This window comes from Oncorhynchus masou, chromosome 33 (assembly GCF_036934945.1).
Source record: "Oncorhynchus masou masou isolate Uvic2021 chromosome 33, UVic_Omas_1.1, whole genome shotgun sequence".
Classification (NCBI taxonomy): Eukaryota; Metazoa; Chordata; class Actinopteri; order Salmoniformes; family Salmonidae; genus Oncorhynchus; species Oncorhynchus masou.
The window spans coordinates 10,615,464-10,630,738 of NC_088244.1; the positions used below are offsets into that span (position 1 = coordinate 10,615,464).

General features: G+C 42.0%; 1 protein-coding gene and 1 pseudogene across 1 annotated transcript in view; one reads left to right on the plus strand and one right to left on the minus strand.

The window, feature by feature from the left end:
• kcnd1 (potassium voltage-gated channel, Shal-related subfamily, member 1) overlaps positions 1-15,275 on the minus strand; it is an 82,938-nt gene that overhangs the window by 12,314 nt on the left and 55,349 nt on the right. The window lies entirely within an intron of this gene.
• LOC135527617 (trichohyalin-like) overlaps positions 142-15,275 on the plus strand; it is an 18,939-nt pseudogene continuing 3,805 nt past the window's right edge.

The following is a 15,275-nucleotide window of genomic DNA, read 5'->3' on the forward strand; positions in this document are numbered from 1 at the left end:
GTTATTTATAGTACATTACTTGTCAAAATTCAGAAACGTATCTTTGTAATTGAACAGCTCATTAAAGAAAGGCTGATTAGGGAGTGTACGTTGTTTATGATAAGGGTTACCTGTAGAAAATCAGACCTCTCTGAAATGAGAATGGATGGAAACTTGGTCCTGTAAGCATTACAATGCATTCATTTTGTGCAGGGCTGCGGACCAGAAGGTTGTGGACCACAGTACACAAAAGTAGGGATGGAAATACATTTTTTGTAATAAAAAGAATTGCATGAATCTATCATCGTATTTGCAGGTCTGAGATTATTATTTTTTGCCTTTTATAAAACTTTCATGCAATTCAATGTCATTTCACATGACTAGAAACATTAGCAGAAAACCACACAAATTACCAAAAATTCAAGCTAAGAATGGACAGAGAGAGAGGCCGATGCGTTCATCTTATCATATTCCTCCAATGCCAAGTAAGCATGTCTTGTTTGCAATGAAACTGTCCCTGTGTGCAAATAATTAAATCTGAGATGTCATTATGCATGGTATTTTAAAAAGGTTTTTTATTTTATTTAACCAGGCAAGTTGATTAAGAACAAATTCTTATTTACAATGACTACCTACCAGGGAACAGTGGGTTAACTGCCTTGTTCGGGGGCAGAACGACAGACTTGTAACTTTTCAGCTCAGGGATTCAATCCAGCAACCTTTTGGTTGCTGGCCCAACAATCTAACCACTAGGCTACCTGCTCTGTCTGTGGTGGAAAGGTAGACAGAGTAGGCCTAATGACGCAGAAAAATGTAGGCTTTCACTGCTGGCTACTCTTCTTCTGTGGTTTAACCCAATGAGAGAAGGTTACAAGTGTTTCCCTAAAAGCTTTGTTTAAACATCTATTTTTACAGAAAGTTAATAGCTCAATCAATTGATAGCGACAGAATTAGATTACTTTCCAAGCAAAGTACATTTTTGTCTCCTCGGCTATAAAAGGTTGTAGCTCAGCCAATGAACGTCATAGAAACGTAACAAAGGTTGTAGCTCAGCCAATGAACGTCATAGAAACGTAACAAAGGTATGCACATATGTATTTGGTCACCTCTTTCCTGTTTATTTTACAGCTTGTTTCTAGCATAAAGCATCACGGACCAAATCGCTGTTATCGATCAAGTTATATAATTGGATCTGTTTAATTTCAGCACCACGATGTCATTTTCTCAAATCTGTCTTACTGTGAGGTCAGTAACTCTGATAAATACGTCATGGGAAAAAAACATATTGTTTCAATACAAATATATAGTATAGTGGTAGCAAGCTATCAAAGTTGACCCCCGGTCCTCCTTCTCATCTTTATACCACCCTCTCAAACTGAACAGAACATAGGCTAGTCTTCGCACACGATATAGAACTTTTTGGACTAATGTCTATTTTTTTAGGAAGAAGCCTTTGACTCTACTCCTGAACTGTCACTATAGGCCTACATAGCACAGCCATTGGTTAGGAAGCAAAAGTTTTGATCAGGAAGAGCAGAGCGGAGCACAGGGTTAGAATATCTGCACTCTAAAAAGTAGGGGTTCAACCAGGGCTCTTCTAAGATACTCAAAGTTCTTTGAAGAACCTTGGGGTAATTGATGATGAAAATTGCCCCCAAAAGGTTCTTCCAAGAACCCCATAGGAGATGGGGTTCATCGAGGAACCTCCTTAGTTGGTGGGGGTTCTTGCAGGAACCTAACTGCCCAACGGAAACATTTGGAATTGAAAGAACAGCAGGCACTTAACTGAAAAAATGTAAAGATCTCAATTTAAGGTTTGTCCCTAGTATGATCTAAATTGATATTGTTTTCTGATGATATCTTTACATATTTGCTCAAATCTTTCTAAAACAGAAAATGGGCACAATTCAATGGATATCAATCAACAAAGAGGTACAAATATATAGGCTATAATAATATGTTGAAGGCTAGCTGTAATGGGTGCAGATGACTGAACTGCTCACTTTTGTGTCTGTAGGTATACGAGGAGGCATAACCAAGGTCCAATGTCCATAATACTGTTTTTTTTTTCATTCATATTTACTACAAAAACCAAGGTATGAATATTGTTGAGTGCATGTTCTTTTTGATCAACTGTATAATTAAAAAAAATTGGATTCACAGACTTCACCCTCCCTGTCACGTTCTGACCATCGTTCGTGTGTGTTTTCCTTGTTTTAGTGTTGGTCAGGACGTGAGCTGGGTGGGCATTCTATGTTGTGTGTCTGGTTTGTCCATTTCTATGTTAGGCCTGATATGGTTCTCAATCAGAGGCAGGTGTTAGTCATTGTCTCTGATTGGGAACCATATTTAGGTAGCTTGGGTTTCACTGTGTGTTTGTGTGGGATTGTTCCTGTCTCTGTGTTTTGCACCAGATAGGGCTGGTTTTGGTTTTCCACGTTTGTTGTTTTGTAGTGTTCATGTTTATCTGTTTTAATTAAACATGAATCAATATAACCACGGCGCGTTTTGGTCCTCCTCTACTTCACCACAGGAAAACCCTTACACTCCCTACACCTGTTCGAAACCTGTTCAGTCACCATGCACTGCTAAATCATTCTGGCTATGAATACGGAGAACATCAACACATTAACATCAACAGGCCAGAGGATATACCCATTGGACTTGGGGCTCTGCTGGGAGTTTACCTCATATTGGGATTTTTCTATACTGCTTTGCCACTAAAATCATAATAAACACTGAGACCTAAAATGTTGTGTTGTTATTGTTATGCATATTATTATTTGTAATAATAGGGGAGGGGGGTGTAGTTAAAACATTTACCCCAAGAAGTTCTTCAAAAGGTTATTTGAGGATAAATTAAAAGGGGTTCTTTGTAGGTGTTCCCCCACAGGTTTAATTTGAAAAACCCCTAAAGGATAATCCAGGAACCGTTTCTTTTTAGAGCGCATTGCAGTCTGGTTTTATTTACACCATCCCAGCAGCTACCTTAGAAATATAACTTCTATATGCTTCTCAGAGCACTTTGTAGCCTAAAGGCTACGGATCATTTGATAGAGACCACACTAAATAGCATATAGGCTATGGTTCATTTGATAGAGACCACACTAAATAGCATATAGGCTATGAATCATTTGATAGAGATCACACTAAATAGCATATAGGCTATGAATCATTTGATAGAGATCACACTAAATAGCATATAGGCTACGGATCATTTGATAGAGATCACACTAAATAGCATATAGGCTACGGATCATTTGATAGAGACCACACTAAATAGCATATAGGCTACGGATCATTTGATAGAGATCACACTAAATAGCATATAGGCTATGGATCATTTGATAGAGACCACACTAAATAGCATATAGGCTATGGATAATTTGATAGAGACCACACTAAATAGCCTATAGGCTATGAATCATTTGATAGAGACCACACTAAATAGGCTATAGGCTATGAATCATTTGATAGAGACCACACTAAATAGCATATAGGCTATGGATCATTTGATAGAGACCACACTAAATAGCATATAGGCTACGGATCATTTGATAGAGACCACACTAAATAGCATATAGGCTATGGATCATTTGATAGAGACCACACTAAATAGCATATAGGCTACGGATCATTTGATAGAGACCACACTAAATAGCATATAGGCTATGAATCATTTGATAGAGACCACACTAAATAGCATATAGGCTACGGATCATTTGATAGAGACCACACTAAATAGCATATAGGCTATGGATCATTTGATAGAGACCACACTAAATAGCATATAGGCTATGGATCATTTGATAGAGACCACACTAAATAGCCTATAGGCTATGAATCATTTGATAGAGACCACACTAAATAGGCTATAGGCTATGAATCATTTGATAGAGACCACACTAAATAGCATATAGGCTATGGATCATTTGATAGAGACCACACTAAATAGCATATAGGCTACGGATCATTTGATAGAGACCACACTAAATAGCATATAGGCTATGGATCATTTGATAGAGACCACACTAAATAGCATATAGGCTACGGATCATTTGATAGAGACCACACTAAATAGCATATAGGCTACGGATCATTTGATAGAGACCACACTAAATAGCATATAGGCTATGGATCATTTGATAGAGACCACACTAAATAGCCTATAGGCTACGGATCATTTGATAGAGACCACACTAAATAGCCTATAGGCTACGGATCATTTGATAGAGACCACACTAAATAGCCTATAGGCTACGGATCATTTGATAGAGACCACACTAAATAGCCTATAGGCTACGGATCATTTGATAGAGACCACACTAAATAGCCTATAGGCTACGGATCATTTGATAGAGACCACACTAAATAGCCTATAGGCTACGGATCATTTGATAGAGACCACACTAAATAGCATATAGATATTGTGTGCCCAGCGGAGAATCAGAGATGAGGGGCACACATCGATATATAGCCTAACAAGCAACTCATTCTAAAACACAGAGAAATATTGACATTTTATCAATTACAAATGATATGACCCTCCCCAGGACTAGATCTACATAATACTAAACCCTCCCCTTGACTGAAATGGAAAATTCATGACCCTCTCCCATTTTCCTCCAGGTAACCATTCTGTACATTTTCATCCATCCCTTATCATGACTGAAAATGATCACGCCAGAGCAGTTAAGAAAAACATTTCTGTCTCTCTCCTCCACTCTCACTGAACACACCACGGAGGGGTGTCAGAAGCCTGTCAGGTGTGTAGGATTCACACGGTCAAAAATAAAAAATATATAGGAACACTGCCCCACAAACATATTTGATTTACTGCTGAAATTTTAAGCTACTGATGGACTCCTCAAGGCATACAGCCTTAGAAAAAAAGATGCTATCTAGAGCTTAAAATCGTTCTTCGGCTGTCCCCGTAGGATAACCCTTTTAAGGAACCGGTTTGGTTCCAGGTCCCACCCTTTTGGTTCCAGGTAGAACTATTTTGGGTTCCATGTAGAATCCTTTCCAGGGTTCTACCTGGAACCAAAAAGGGTTCTCCTATGGGGACAGCCGAAGAACCCTTCTGGAACCCTTTTTTCTACAGTTGAAATCAGTGCTGGATAACTGCAGGGGGAAACAGAGTGCTGAGAAAGATTATTATTATTATTATTTATTTATTTTTTCTCCCCTTTTTCTCCCCAATTTCGTGGTATCCAAATGTTAGTAGTTACTATCTTGTCTCATCACTCCAACTCCCGTACGGGCTCGGGAGAGACGAAGGTCGAAAGCCATGCGTCCTCCGAAACACAACCCAAACCAAGCTGCACTGCTTCTTTAACACAGTGCGCATCCAAACTGGAAGCCAGCCGCACCAATGAAGGAAACACTGTGCACCTGGTTAGCGTGCACTGCGCCCGGCCCACCACAGGAGTCACTGGTGCGCGACGAGACAAGGACATCCCTACCAGCCAAACCCTCCCCAACCCGGACGACGCTAGGCCAATTGTGCGTCACCCCCCACGGACCACCCGGTCGCGGCCGGCTGCGACAGAGCCAGAGAAAGATTACTCTACAATTGATAGGAAAGCTAATGGAGTTACATGGGACTGGGGACATTTGTAAACCAACCAAGGCCTTTAGATTGGCACCGTTTGAAGCCTTTTTTTGTGCCTCATACTGTAGTTATTGCAACACACCAGAATCATGCTTAGGAGCATCAGCCATTTACAACCATCTCAGTAGTTGTAATAGCACTGTAAAGGTAGAGCTTCAGCCATTTACAACCATCTCAGTAGTTGTAATAGCACTGTAAAGGTAGAGCTTCAGCCATTTACAACCATCTGAGTAGTTGTAATAGCAGAGTAAAGGTAGAGCTTCAGCCATTTACAACCATCTCAGTAGTTGTAATAGCACTGTAAAGGTAGAGCTTCAGCCATTTACAACCATCTGAGTAGTTGTAATAGCAGAGTAAAGGTAGAGCTTCAGCCATTTACATCCATCTCAGTAGTTGTAATAGCACTGTAAAGGTAGAGCTTCAGCCATTTACAACCATCTGAGTAGTTGTAATAGCAGAGTAAAGGTAGAGCTTCAGCCATTTACAACCATCTCAGTAGTTGTAATAGCACTGTAAAGGTAGAGCTTCAGCCATTTACAACCATCTGAGTAGTTGTAATAGCAGAGTAAAGGTAGAGCTTCAGCCATTTACAATCATCTGAGTAGTTGTAATAGCACTGTAAAGGTAGAGCTTCAGCCATTTACAACCATCTCAGTAGTTGTAATAGCAGAGTAAAGGTAGAGCATCAGCCATTTACAACCATCTCAGTAGTTGTAATAGCAGAGTAAAGGTAGAGCTTCAGCCATTTACAACCATCTCAGTAGTTGTAATAGCACTGTAAAGGTAGAGCTTCAGCCATTTACAACCATCTCAGTAGTTGTAATAGCAGAGTAAAGGTAGAGCTTCAGCCATTTACAACCATCTGAGTAGTTGTAATAGCACTGTAAAGGTAGAGCATCAGCCATTTACAACCATCTGATTAGTTGTAATAGCACTGTAAAGGTAGAGCTTCAGCCATTTACAACCATCTCAGTAGTTGTAATAGCAGAGTAAAGGTAGAGCATCAGCCATTTACAACCATCTCAGTAGTTGTAATAGCAGAGTAAAGGTAGAGCTTCAGCCATTTACAACCATCTCAGTAGTTGTAATAGCAGAGTAAAGGTAGAGCATCAGCCATTTACAACCATCTCAGTAGTTGTAATAGCACTGTAAAGGTAGAGCTTCAGCCATTTACAACCATCTCAGTAGTTGTAATAGCACTGTAAAGGTAGAGCTTCAGCCATTTACAACCATCTGAGTAGTTGTAATAGCAGCGTAAAGGTAGAGCTTCAGCCATTTACAACCATCTCAGTAGTTGTAATAGCACTGTAAAGGTAGAGCTTCAGCCATTTACAACCATCTGAGTAATTGTAATAGCAGAGTAAAGGTAGAGCTTCAGCCATTTACAACCATCTCAGTAGTTGTAATAGCACTGTAAAGGTAGAGCTTCAGCCATTTACAACCATCTGAGTAGTTGTAATAGCAGAGTAAAGGTAGAGCTTCAGCCATTTACAATCATCTGAGTAGTTGTAATAGCACTGTAAAGGTAGAGCTTCAGCCATTTACAACCATCTCAGTAGTTGTAATAGCAGAGTAAAGGTAGAGCTTCAGCCATTTACAACCATCTGAGTAGTTGTAATAGCACTGTAAAGGTAGAGCATCAGCCATTTACAACCATCTGATTAGTTGTAATAGCACTGTAAAGGTAGAGCTTCAGCCATTTACAACCATCTCAGTAGTTGTAATAGCAGAGTAAAGGTAGAGCATCAGCCATTTACAACCATCTCAGTAGTTGTAATAGCAGAGTAAAGGTAGAGCTTCAGCCATTTACAACCATCTCAGTAGTTGTAATAGCAGGGTAAAGGTAGATCATCAGTGATTTACAACCATCTCAGTAGTTGTAATAGCAGAGTAAAGGTAGAGCTTCAGCCATTTACAACCATCTCAGTAGTTGTAATAGCAGAGTAAATGTAGAGCTTCAGCCATTTACAACCATCTGAGTAGTTGTAATAGCACTGTAAAGGTAGAGCTTCAGCCATTTACAACCATCTCAGTAGTTGTAATAGCAGAGTAAAGGTAGAGCTTCAGCCATTTACAACCATCTGAGTAGTTGTAATAGCACTGTAAAGGTAGAGCATCAGCCATTTACAACCATCTCAGTAGTTGTAATAGCACTGTAAAGGTAGAGCTTCAGCCATTTACAACCATCCCAGTAGTTGTAATAGCAGAGTAAAGGTAGAGCTTCAGCCATTTACAACCATCTCATTAGTTGTAATAGCAGAGTAAAGGTAGAGCTTCAGCCATTTACAACCATCTCAGTAGTTGTAATATCAGAGTAAAGGTAGAGCTTCAGCCATTTACAACCATCTCAGTAGCTGTAATAGCAGAGTAAAGGTAGAGCATCAGCCATTTACAACCATCTCAGTAGTTGTAATAGCAGAGTAAAGGTAGAGCATCAGCAATTTACAACCATCTCAGTAGTTGTAATAGCAGAGTAAAGGTAGAGCTTCAGCCATTTACAACCATCTCAGTAGTTGTAATAGCAGAGTAAATGTAGAGCTTCAGCCATTTACAACCATCTGAGTAGTTGTAATAGCACTGTAAAGGTAGAGCTTCAGCCATTTACAACCATCTCAGTAGTTGTAATAGCAGAGTAAAGGTAGAGCTTCAGCCATTTACAACCATCTGAGTAGTTGTAATAGCACTGTAAAGGTAGAGCATCAGCCATTTACAACCATCTGATTAGTTGTAATAGCACTGTAAAGGTAGAGCTTCAGCCATTTACAACCATCTCAGTAGTTGTAATAGCACTGTAAAGGTAGAGCTTCAGCCATTTACAACCATCTCAGTAGTTGTAATAGCAGATTAAAGGTAGAGCTTCAGCCATTTACAACCATCTCAGTAGTTGTAATAGCAGAGTAAAGGTAGAGCTTCAGCCATTTACAACCATCTGAGTAGTTGTAATAGCACTGTAAAGGTAGAGCTTCAGCCATTTACAACCATCTCAGTAGTTGTAATAGCACTGTAAAGGTAGAGCTTCAGCCATTTACAACCATCTCAGTAGTTGTAATAGCACAGTAAAGGTAGAGCTTCAGCCATTTACAACCATCTCAGTAGTTGTAATAGCAGAGTAAAGGTAGAGCTTCAGCCATTTACAACCATCTCATTAGTTGTAATAGCAGAGTAAAGGTAGAGCTTCAGCCATTTACAACCATCTCAGTAGTTGTAATATCAGAGTAAAGGTAGAGCTTCAGCCATTTACAACCATCTCAGTAGCTGTAATAGCAGAGTAAAGGTAGAGCATCAGCCATTTACAACCATCTCAGTAGTTGTAATAGCAGAGTAAAGGTAGAGCATCAGCCATTTACAACCAACTCAGTAGTTGTAATAGCAGAGTAAAGGTAGAGCTTCAGCCATTTACAACCATCTCAGTAGTTGTAATAGCACTGTAAAGGTAGAGCTTCAGCCATTTACAACCATCTCAGTAGTTGTAATAGCACTGTAAAGGTAGAGCTTCAGCCATTTACAACCATCCCAGTAGTTGTAATAGCACTGTAAAGGTAGAGCTTCAGCCATTTACAACCATCTCAGTAGTTGTAATAGCAGAGTAAAGGTAGAGCATCAGCCATTTACAACCATCTCAGTAGTTGTAATAGCAGAGTAAAGGTAGAGCTTCAGCCATTTACAACCATCTCAGTAGTTGTAATAGCAGAGTAAAGGTAGAGCATCAGCCATTTACAACCATCTCAGTAGTTGTAATAGCACTGTAAAGGTAGAGCATCAGCCATTTACAACCATCTCAGTAGTTGTAATAGCACTGTAAAGGTAGAGCTTCAGCCATTTACAACCATCTGAGTAGTTGTAATAGCAGCGTAAAGGTAGAGCTTCAGCCATTTACAACCATCTCAGTAGTTGTAATAGCACTGTAAAGGTAGAGCTTCAGCCATTTACAACCATCTCAGTAGTTGTAATAGCACTGTAAAGGTAGAGCTTCAGCCATTTACAACCATCTCAGTAGTTGTAATAGCACTGTAAAGGTAGAGCTTCAGCAATTTACAACCATCTCAGTAGTTGTAATAGCAGAGTAAAGGTAGAGCTTCAGCCATTTACAACCATCTCAGTAGTTGTAATAGCAGAGTAAATGTAGAGCTTCAGCCATTTACAACCATCTCAGTAGTTGTAATAGCAGATTAAAGGTAGAGCTTCAGCCATTTACAACCATCTCAGTAGTTGTAATAGCAGAGTAAAGGTAGAGCTTCAGCCATTTACAACCATCTGAGTAGTTGTAATAGCACTGTAAAGGTAGAGCTTCAGCCATTTACAACCATCTTAGTATTTGTAATAGCACAGTAAAGGTAGAGCTTCAGCCATTTACAACCATCTCAGTAGTTGTAATAGCAGAGTAAAGGTAGAGCTTCAGCCATTTACAACCATCTCATTAGTTGTAATAGCAGAGTAAAGGTAGAGCTTCAGCCATTTACAACCATCTCAGTAGTTGTAATATCAGAGTAAAGGTAGAGCTTCAGCCATTTACAACCATCTCAGTAGCTGTAATAGCAGAGTAAAGGTAGAGCATCAGCCATTTACAACCATCTCAGTAGTTGTAATAGCAGAGTAAAGGTAGAGCATCAGCCATTTACAACCAACTCAGTAGTTGTAATAGCAGAGTAAAGGTAGAGCTTCAGCCATTTACAACCATCTGAGTAGTTGTAATAGCACTGTAAAGGTAGAGCTTCAGCCATTTACAACCATCTCAGTAGTTGTAATAGCACTGTAAAGGTAGAGCTTCAGCCATTTACAACCATCTCAGTAGTTGTAATAGCACAGTAAAGGTAGAGCTTCAGCCATTTACAACCATCTCAGTAGTTGTAATAGCAGAGTAAAGGTAGAGCTTCAGCCATTTACAACCATCTCATTAGTTGTAATAGCAGAGTAAAGGTAGAGCTTCAGCCATTTACAACCATCTCAGTAGTTGTAATATCAGAGTAAAGGTAGAGCTTCAGCCATTTACAACCATCTCAGTAGCTGTAATAGCAGAGTAAAGGTAGAGCATCAGCCATTTACAACCATCTCAGTAGTTGTAATAGCAGAGTAAAGGTAGAGCATCAGCCATTTACAACCAACTCAGTAGTTGTAATAGCAGAGTAAAGGTAGAGCTTCAGCCATTTACAACCATCTCAGTAGTTGTAATAGCACTGTAAAGGTAGAGCTTCAGCCATTTACAACCATCTCAGTAGTTGTAATAGCACTGTAAAGGTAGAGCTTCAGCCATTTACAACCATCTCAGTAGTTGTAATAGCAGAGTAAAGGTAGAGCTTCAGCCATTTACAACCATCTCAGTAGTTGTAATAGCACTGTAAAGGTAGAGCTTCAGCCATTTACACCCATCTCAGTAGTTGTAATAGCACTGTAAAGGTAGAGCTTCAACCATTTACAACCATCTCAGTAGTTGTAATATCAGAGTAAAGGTAGAGCTTCAGCCATTTACAACCATCTCAGTAGCTGTAATAGCAGAGTAAAGGTAGAGCATCAGCCATTTACAACCATCTCAGTAGTTGTAATAGCAGAGTAAAGGTAGAGCATCAGCCATTTACAACCAACTCAGTAGTTGTAATAGCAGAGTAAAGGTAGAGCTTCAGCCATTTACAACCATCTCAGTAGTTGTAATAGCACTGTAAAGGTAGAGCTTCAGCCATGTACAACCATCTCAGTAGTTGTAATAGCACTGTAAAGGTAGAGCTTCAGCCATTTACAACCATCTCAGTAGTTGTAATAGCACTGTAAAGGTAGAGCTTCAGCCATTTACAACCATCTCAGTAGTTGTAATAGCAGAGTAAAGGTAGAGCTTCAGCCATTTACAACCATCTCAGTAGTTGTAATAGCACTGTAAAGGTAGAGCTTCAGCCATTTACACCCATCTCAGTAGTTGTAATAGCACTGTAAAGGTAGAACTGCAGCGGAGATGATTGTTCAGTAATATTAGTAGAATTAGTACTGGCATTTGGTTTAGTATGCTGATACTGTACATGAAAACTGTATATCTTTATTCGGGACAGAATTGACATGCTCACAGCGAGACTCACACGTCTTATTAAACAAGTCATCTATCATAAGCAAATGGGAATTTATGAGTAAGAAACAACAGCATATTTTTGTTTTACTGCAGAATCATTCAATTCCAGCCTAGGTATGATCCTAATAAATTCCACAACTAACTGTTTTCCCTTTGAAGTAAAAAAAATAGATGAATGTGAGCAACGTTTTACCTGGTTGCAAATTAGCGAGGAAACAAAGCGACCAGCCCATACCCGGAAGAATAATTCTCAGAAAGCCCATAACACAAAGTGTTTGCTGAAATCCTGCCTGCTGCCTGCTTCTAATGGGAAGAGGCTGCCTATTGTTGCATTCCATGCTCCCCTTTCTTCAATAGCCCTTAAGGGGCTCTGCACTCCCTGGACCAATCTACATCAACCCCAGCCTCTAATCTCCGCACTGGAAAACATCAAAATGATCGAAAGGAATGATATCTGCAGATAGCTCTGGGTTCAATGATATACATAGATCTGTAGAAAGATGGTCATTAACATAATTGTCTCTCTATGTGCTATGAATGTTAATGCTCATTGATATCATGCTATGAAAGCTATACTGCATAATTGCAAACCATATCAATTTTAACAAGGGTGTCATGTCTTGTTATGTCTGTTCCTGTCCTTTCTCTTCATTCTCTCTCTCTGCTGGTCTTTTTAGGTTACCTTCTCTGTCTCTCATCCCTCAGCTGTTCTACATTTCCCCTAACTAGCTCATTCTCTCTTTCCCCACCTGTTCTCTCTTCCCCCTCTGATTAGGTCTCTATTTCTTTCTCTGTTCCTGCTACTTTCAGTGTCTGATTCTTGTTTGTGTTTTTTGATGCCAGAAGCAAGCTGTCGTCTCGTTTGCTTCCACCTTGTCCTGTCCTGTCGGAGTCTGCATGGCAGGTGCAACCTGCATTATACTACGTTCTTTTGTTCCATTGACTACGTTGGAAGAGGATTTATGCCATTCCTGTTTTTTATTAAAGAACTCTGTTTTCTGTTAAAACCGCGTTTGGGTCTTCACTCAAGTTCTTAACAGAAGAATCAGACCAAGAATGGACCCAGCGGCTCCGGACCCTTTTCACTCCGCCGTCGAGATCCAGGGAGCGATGCTAGGCAGACACGAGGAGGAATTGTCTGCTGCTCAACATGCCGTTGAGACCCTGGCCGTCCAAGTCTCCGACCTCACAAGACGGGTTCACCAACTCCACCTCGATCCACCGCCCACTTCCAGGGTTTCCGAGTCTCCGGAGCCCAGGATCAACAACCCGCCGTGTTACTCTGGGGAGCCCACTGAGTGCCGCTCATTCCTCACTCAGTGTGATGTGGTGTTCTCTCTCCAGCCCAACACTTACTCCAGGAGCGCAGCCCGCATCGCCTACGTCATTTCTCTCCTTACCGGACGGGCGCGTGAGTGGGGCACGGCAGTCTGGGAGGCGAGGGCTGAGTGTATTAACCAGTATCAGGACTTTAAGGAGGAGATGATACGGGTTTTTGACCGTTCTGTTTTTGGCGAGGAGGCTTCCAGGGCCCTGTCTTCCCTATGTCAGGGGAATAGATCCATAACGGATTATTCTATTGAGTTTCGCACTCTCGCTGCCTCTAGTGACTGGAACGAGCCGGCTTTGCTCGCTCGTTTTCTGGAGGGTCTCCACGTCGAGGTTAAGGATGAGATCCTCTCCCGGGAGGTTCCTTCCAGTCTGGACTCCTTAATAGCTCTCGCTATTCGCATAGAGCGACGGTTTGATCTTCGTCGCCGAGCTCGTGGAAAGGAGCTCACGTTCTCCGTTGCTCCCCTCTCCACATCACTGCCACCTGCCGCATCACTGCCACCCCCCCCGCCGGCTCGGATGCTGAGCCTATGCAGCTGGGGGTATTCGCATCTCGGCCAAGGAGAGGGAACGGAGAATCACCAATCGCCTCTGTCTCTACTGCGGCTCCGCTGGTCATTTTGTCACCTCATGTCCAGTAAAGGGCCAGAGCTCATCAGTAAGAGGAGGGCTACTGGTGAGCGCAACTACTCAGGCCTCTCCTTCTGGATCACGCACTACCTTTCCGGTCCATCTCCGCTGGCCCGGTTCATCTGCTTCCTGCAGTGCCTTGATAGACTCTGGGGCGGAGGGCTGTTTTATGGACGAGACCTGGGCTCGGGAACATGACATTCCTCTCAGACAGTTAGGGAGCCCAGGGCCTTGTTCGCTTTAGATGGTAGTTCTCTCCCCAAGATTCAGCGTGAGACGCTGCCTTTAACCCTCACTGTCTCTGGTAATCATAGCGAAACCATTTCTTTTTTAATTTTTCGTTCACCTTTTACACCTGTTGTTTTGGGTCATCCCTGGCTAGTGCGCCATAACCCTTCTATTAATTGGTCTAGTAATACTATCCTATCCTGGAATGTTTCTTGTCATGTAACCTGTTTAATGTCTGCTATCCCTCCTGTTTCCTCTGTCTCTTCTTCACAGGAGGAGCCTGGCGATTTGACAGGGGTGCCGGAGGAGTATCACGATCTGCGCACGGTGTTCAGTCGTTCCAAGGCCACTTCTCTCCCTCCACACCGGTCGTATGACTGTAGTATTGATCTCCTTCCGGGAACTACTCCCCCGGGGTAGATTATACTCTCTGTCGGCTCCCGAACGTAAGGCTCTCGAGGATTATTTGTCGGTTTCGCTCGACGCCGGTACCATAGTCTCCTCCTCCTCCCCCGCCGGCGCGGGGTTCTTTTTGTTCAGAAGAAGGACGGGTCCCTGCGCCCATGCGTGGATTATCGAGGGCTGAATGACATAACAGTTAAGAATCGTTATCCGCTTCCTCTTATGTCTTCAGCCTTCGAGATCCTGCAGGGAGCCAGGTTTTTCACCAAATTGGACCTTCGTAACGCCTACCATCTCGTGCGCATCAGGGAGGGGACGAGTGGAAGACGGCGTTTAACACTCCGTTAGGGCACTTTGAATACCGGGTTCTTCCTTTCGGCCTCGTTAACGCTCCAGCTGTCTTTCAGGCACTAGTTAACGACGTCCTGAGAGACATGCTGAACATTTTTGTTTTCGTTTACATGGATGATATCCTGATTTTTCACCGTCTCTCTCGATTCATGTTCAGCACGTGCGACGCGTCCTCCAGCGCCTTTTGGAGAACTGTCTTTATGTGAAGGCTGAGAAGTGCACTTTTCATGCCGCCTCTGTCCCTTTTCTCGGTTCCGTTATTTCCGCTGAGGGCATTAAGATGGATCCCGCTAAGGTCCAGGCTGTCATTGATTGGCCCGTTCCTAAGTCACGCGTCGAGCTGCAGCGCTTTCTGGGCTTCGCTAATTTCTACCGTCGTTTCATCCGTAATTTCGGTCAGGTGGCAGCTCCTCTCACAGCCCTTACTTCTGTTAAGACGTGCTTTAAGTGGTCCGTTTCCGCCCAGGGAGCTTTTGATCTTCTTAAGAATCGTTTTACATCCGCACCTATTCTTGTTACACCTGACATCTCTAGACAGTTTGTTGTTGAGGTTGACGCGTCAGAGGTGGGCGTGGGAGCCATTCTTTCTCAGCGCTCTCTCTGACGGCAAGGTCCATCCTTGCGCGTTTTTCTCTCATCGCTTATCGCCGTCAGAACGTAACTATGATGTTGGTAATCGCGAACTGC